The sequence below is a fragment of the Dipodomys ordii genome, unplaced genomic scaffold (assembly GCF_000151885.1).
Source record: "Dipodomys ordii isolate 6190 unplaced genomic scaffold, Dord_2.0 Scaffold68, whole genome shotgun sequence".
In the NCBI taxonomy this organism is placed as follows: domain Eukaryota; kingdom Metazoa; phylum Chordata; class Mammalia; order Rodentia; family Heteromyidae; genus Dipodomys; species Dipodomys ordii.
In genome coordinates, this window is record NW_012267284.1 from 5,801,160 (window position 1) to 5,806,671 (window position 5,512).

General features: G+C 47.2%; 1 protein-coding gene across 1 annotated transcript in view; it reads right to left on the minus strand.

Annotated features, from left to right (window-relative positions):
* Positions 1–5,512, minus strand: part of LOC105990943 (oncomodulin) — a 19,435-nt gene that overhangs the window by 13,486 nt on the left and 437 nt on the right. The gene's annotated exons all lie outside the window — the stretch shown is intronic.

Here is a 5,512-nt window from a genome sequence, read left to right on the forward strand (position 1 = left end):
AGAGCGCTTGCCTTGCATGCATGAGGCCCTGGGTTCGATTCCTCAGCACCACATAAGCAAAAAGAAAAAAGCCGGAAGTGGCGCTGTGGCTACTTGGGGGCTGAGGTCTGAGAATCGAGGTTCAAAGCCAGCCTGAGTAGGAAAAGCCATGAAACTCTTATCTCCAATAAAACACCAGAAAACCAGAAGTGGTGCTGTGGCTCAAGTGGTAGAGAGCTAGCCTTGAGCTGAAGAGCTGAGGGACAGTGCTCGGGCCCAGAGTTCAAGCCCCATGACCAACAACACAAATAAAGAAAGAAAAAAGAAATAGTCCATTAAGATAAAGGATAAGCAAGAGTATGAGGCCCTGAGTTCAAATTCTAGTATGAATGAACACTCTCTCTATATACATGTTTATATATAATTATATCTAAATATGTTATTATATATTTATACAATATGTATAGCAATATATAAATATGTATGTATATATAAATATATTTTATACTGCTATATATTACATATAAATATATAAGTGCATATTTATAATTGTATACTATAAATATATCTATATATTAATAAATTTCTCTCTGTCTCTCTCTATCAAATATAGATATAGATGTAGGTGTAGATGTAGATATAGATATATTTGGAGCCAGAGCCCAGTTCCCTGCTGTCTCCCTATGGTGTATGCCTTAGTCCTTATTACTCAGGAGGCTGAGTCAGGAGGATGGACAAGACACTAGGAATTCAAGGAAAGCCTTGTTACCAGAGCAAAACCTTGTCTTAGAATAAAAAAAAAAGGGGGGGCTGGGAAGGTGGCTCAGTGGTAGAGCGCTTGCCTTGAGCTGAAGAGCTGAGGGACAGTGCCCAGGCCCAGAGTTCAAGCCCCACGACCGATCCCCCCAAAAAAAATAAGAAGAATTTTTTTTAAAAAGTACTCATACAGTTTGTTTGCATTGAATGGTGCCCAGCTTTTGGACTCTGTCAAGATTTTTTTTTTTTTTTTTAGTAAAAATCCCAGAAGGGAAGGGTGCAGTTCCCCCATTATTACCACCAGAGGTCGCTGCTGTCTGTGGTTGGGTCCTAGCTAGACCCTGGGGCCTCTCTGCACCTGCCCTCAGCTCTGGCTTTCTGCCTTCATCTTTAGGAGCTGGCCTTCATCTCCCTCCTCCCTTAATACTTCTCTTATCCCATCATCTCCCATAGTTATTGTATTCATTCAGAATCAAGAAGTGAACCAAAATTATCTAAGCCAGACTATCTTGTTCACTGAGCTGGTGCGGGCTTTTCTGTAGCTCATCTGGAAGGCATTGGAACATGAGCTCTGTGTGGCTCAGTATTCTGATTTTGCAGAATATAAAAGGGTAGGGCTTTTCTGCCCATAGGAAATCTCTAAATGTTTCAATATTGGCGATTGGTTACAATTTTTCCAAGCCCGGTCTAGTGTATCAAATTAGTCTATCTGGTCTTACCTTGTGGATATCACATTGCAGCTTCTGTGTGTGTGTGTGTGTGTGTGTGTGTGTGTGTGTGTGTGTGTGTGTGTTTGCCAGCCCTGAAACTTGAACTCAGGGTCTGGGTGCTAGCTCCAAGCTTCTCCTTCTCTCTCTTTCTCTCTCGCTCTCTCTCTCGCTCTCGCTCTCTCTCAGCTGGCACTCTACCACTTGAGCCACAGCTTTACTTCTAGATTTTTTGTAGAGAAGAGTCTCATAGACCTTCCTGTCTGGGCTGCTTCAAACTCAGATCTCAGCCTCCTGAGTAGCTAGGATTGCAGGTGTGAGCTACCAGCACCGGTCTGTACTGGCTGTTCTTGAAATTGTCTCACTTCTTGCCTGGCTGGCTTCCTGTTGTAGCTGGGATGACAGGTATGCACTACCATGCCCCGCTTCTTCCCTTGAGATGGAGTCTTTTGGATTTTCTATCTAGACTGGCCTTGAACCCTCAAGCCTCCCAACCTCAGCCTCCTAAGTAGTAGCTAGGATTACAGGTATAAACCCCTGGTGCAGTCTTCCTGAAGATACTGGCCAGTAGCTGAGAGTAACTGCCAGGGGACAATGACCCTTGGAAAGGCCTACATTGTAAGTGGCTCAGAGTCTCCTTGATTCTCACTTCCAGGATGCAGAGTCTCCTGGTTTCTCTTCCATGAATGTGTGAGGAGCATCTTTACCATCCCTTGGTGCCCAAGCAGAATCAGCAACCTGGAGATATTGAAAGCCCCATGAGTATCTTGCCTTCCTGAGCTGCCCAGCTTCACTCCTTCTGGAAGACTTTTTTTGGGGGGGGTCAGTCATGGGGCTTGAACTTGGGGCCTGGGTGCTGTTCCCAAGCTCTTTTGCTTAAGTCTAGTGCTCTATCACTTTGGGTCTGGTCCTGGGGCCTGAACTCTGGGCCTGGGCGCTGTCCCTCAGCTCTTCAGCTCAAGGCTAGCACTCTACCACTTGAGCCACAGTGCCACTTCCACTTTTTTTTTCTGCTTATGTGGTGCTGGGGAATAGAACTCAGGGCCTCATGCATGCAAGGCAAGCACTCTACCACTGAGCCACCTTCCCAGCTGCTCTATCACTTTAAGCCACAGTGCCATTTCCAGTTTTCTGGTGTTTAACTGGAGATAAGAGTCTCATAGAGTTTCCTGCCCAGGCTGGCTTCAAACCACAATCCTCAGATCTCAGCCTCCTAAGTAGCCAGGATTATAGACATGAGCCATTGGTACATGGTGTGGAAAACTTTTTCACACCCAGCCAGGAAGTGTGATCACAGATGCAGAATTGAAAATAGATGTGGCAGAGGCAGTGTCCCATTTAAAAGTGGCAGGATGGGTTCTTCCTAGGCCCGACTGGAACATGTATGCCTAAGGAGGCCAGGAACTGCTTGATCCTGTCCCTCACTGGGCATCTGGGGACTGTGGATAGAGGTCCTGTTCTGTCTTTGCTTCTAGAACAAGGGCAAGCAGTCCTTAATATCCTTCTTAACCTGGAAGTGAAAAAGGCCTGACTCAGTGATGGAGCTGATACATTATGCCCTACCCCAGCTCCCTAATCCATGTCCACCAAAGGAATAATATAATCAAGATGCCCACAGCCAAGGGCTAAAGATTTCCATGTGCCTGTTGGGAGCTCCCTAAAGATCTCTCTCTCTCTCTGTCTCTCTCTTCTCTCTCTCTCTCCCTCTCCCTCCCTCCCTCTCTCTCTCTCACACACACACATATGCACATACACACAAGTATAAATGCATGCATGGACACACAGCCTGTATTCATATGCTCACACGGGCCTCTGTGATCACTGCCACTGACTTGTCCAAGGAGCAGTGTTTGGAAAGATGAGATTAATTGCATGTACTCACTTTCCCTTCCCCACAACTGGATTTCTGAGAGGAACAACTTAAAGGGGAAAAGGCTGTCTTGTCTTTTTAGCTCATGGGTCTGGAGGTGTCAGTCAGTGGTTGGCTGGATCTGTTCCTTTCAGTTAATTCTGCAGCTTGGCAGGACATGAGAGCAGAGCAGAGGAGGAAGGAGAGCTGCTTCCCTCATGGTGGCCAGGAAGGAAGGAGAGCCAGATGGGGGGGAGGCAGGGCGGGAGAACAATGAGAGAGATATAGAGGAAAGAGAGCTGGGAGAGAGACAGAAAAAGAAAGGGAGAAAAAGAGATTCAAATAGAGGAAAGAGACATAGATTTGGGGGGGGGACAAAGAAGAGATGGAGAAGCCAGGTGACTCAGGCCTGTAATCCTAGCTACTCAGGAGGCTGAGATCTGAGGAGTGTGGTTTAAAGCCAGCCCAGGAAGGAAAGTCCATGAGATTCTTATCTCCAACCAACCAGCAAGAACCTGGAAGTGGAGCTGTGGCTCAAGTGGTAGAGTGCCAGCCTACCTTAGCAAAAAGGCCAAGTTAAAGAGCATGGAGGCCCTGGATTCAAGCCCCAGGACTGGCATACAAAATGACGAGAGTGATCCTCATTGCTCTGGAGTCTCCCCTCCCCCATCCGGTATCGCCTACACTCAGAACCCAAACCCAGCTGGAAAGTTGGGGAATCTGGAGCTGGAGAGATTCTCAGAGCCAGGCAAGAGAAGGAGAGAAACTATCAATGGATCTGACCACCGAGCAACTGTGCGTGTCCCTTCACCATAATTGAACATGGGTGTGAACTAACCACCATCCCTTGCATGGGTCCCCCATTAGAGGCAACCCCCAGATTCTTTATCCAGTCTCACATCGTGTGGAGTCCATAGCTTTCAAGGGATCAGGGAATTCTGTGTTTAATCAAGTGTGTCCCTGGCCCCAGGCACCATGCTGAGCCAATGCTTGGAACATGGAAGTTCAGTTCCAAAGGGGAGGGTGGGTGGAAAAGTCTTTTTTTCACCAGGGCTGGTGATCCTGCCTGGAAATGGGAGAGCACTTCCTCTGCAGCCCCCCAAGAGCTCCTCTCAGCACCCATGTAGACCTACCTGTGAGCCTCAAAAGAACAGAATCTCTGTGTGTTTGGCCAGCTTAGGTCCTTGTGTCTATGAACGGATCAAGAGAAACCCTGAATCATATTTTCAGAAGGAAAAGAACATTCAGAACTAGTGGGAGGCTGGCTGCCAGTGGCTCCCACCTGTAATCCTAGATACTCAGGAGGCTGAGCTCTGAGGATCACAGTTTAAAGCCAGCCCAGGCAGAAAAGTCCCCGTGAGCATCTTATCTTTAATTAACACTCAAAAATGAGAAGTGGTGCTGTGGCTCAAAGTGGTAGAGTGCTAGCTTTGAGCAAAAGAGCTCAGGGACAGTGCCTGGGCCCTGATTTCAAGTCTCAGGACCCACAAATTAAAAAAATAAAAAGCAAGTAGGAGGGGACAGGGGACAGGGGGAGAGCCAAGGGAGAATGTCTGTGACCCAAGCATGATACATGTGTGTGTGAAGATGGAACAGCCATGACTATTAACTTGATTAATTACTATGCATTCGCAATTGCAACAAAATAACACATGCATTACATAGATAACTAATATTGAACTTTTGTTGTTGTTTTCGTGGTTGTATTGGGGCTTGAACTCAAGGGCTCCTCACACATTCTAAACTTGAGCCACACCTCTAGGTCTTTTAGTTTCTAATTTTAGTTTTTCAGAGAGGGTCTCACATTTTTCCCCAGTTGGCCTCAGACCAGGATCCTTCTGCCTCTCATGGAGCTGGGACTACAGAGTCCTGCTAACCATTTCCCCCTCTCCAGGAGGTCTCTTAAACTGTCTCTCTCTCCTCTTCTCTCCTCCCCTCTCCTTTCCTTTCCTCTCCTTTCCTAGTACTGGGGTTTGAACTCCAAACCTAAGATCTGGCTTGGGCTTTTCTGCTCAGTACTGGAGTTTTGTTTTTTTTTTTTGTGGGTCATGGGGCCTGAACTCTGGGCCTGGGCACTGTCCCTCAGCTCTTCAGCTCAAGGCTAGGGCCCTACCACTTGAGCCACAGCGCCACTTCCAGCTTTTTCTGCTTATGTGGTGCTGAGGAATCGAACCCAGGGCCTCATGCATGCAAGGCAAGCACTCTACCACTGAGCCACCTT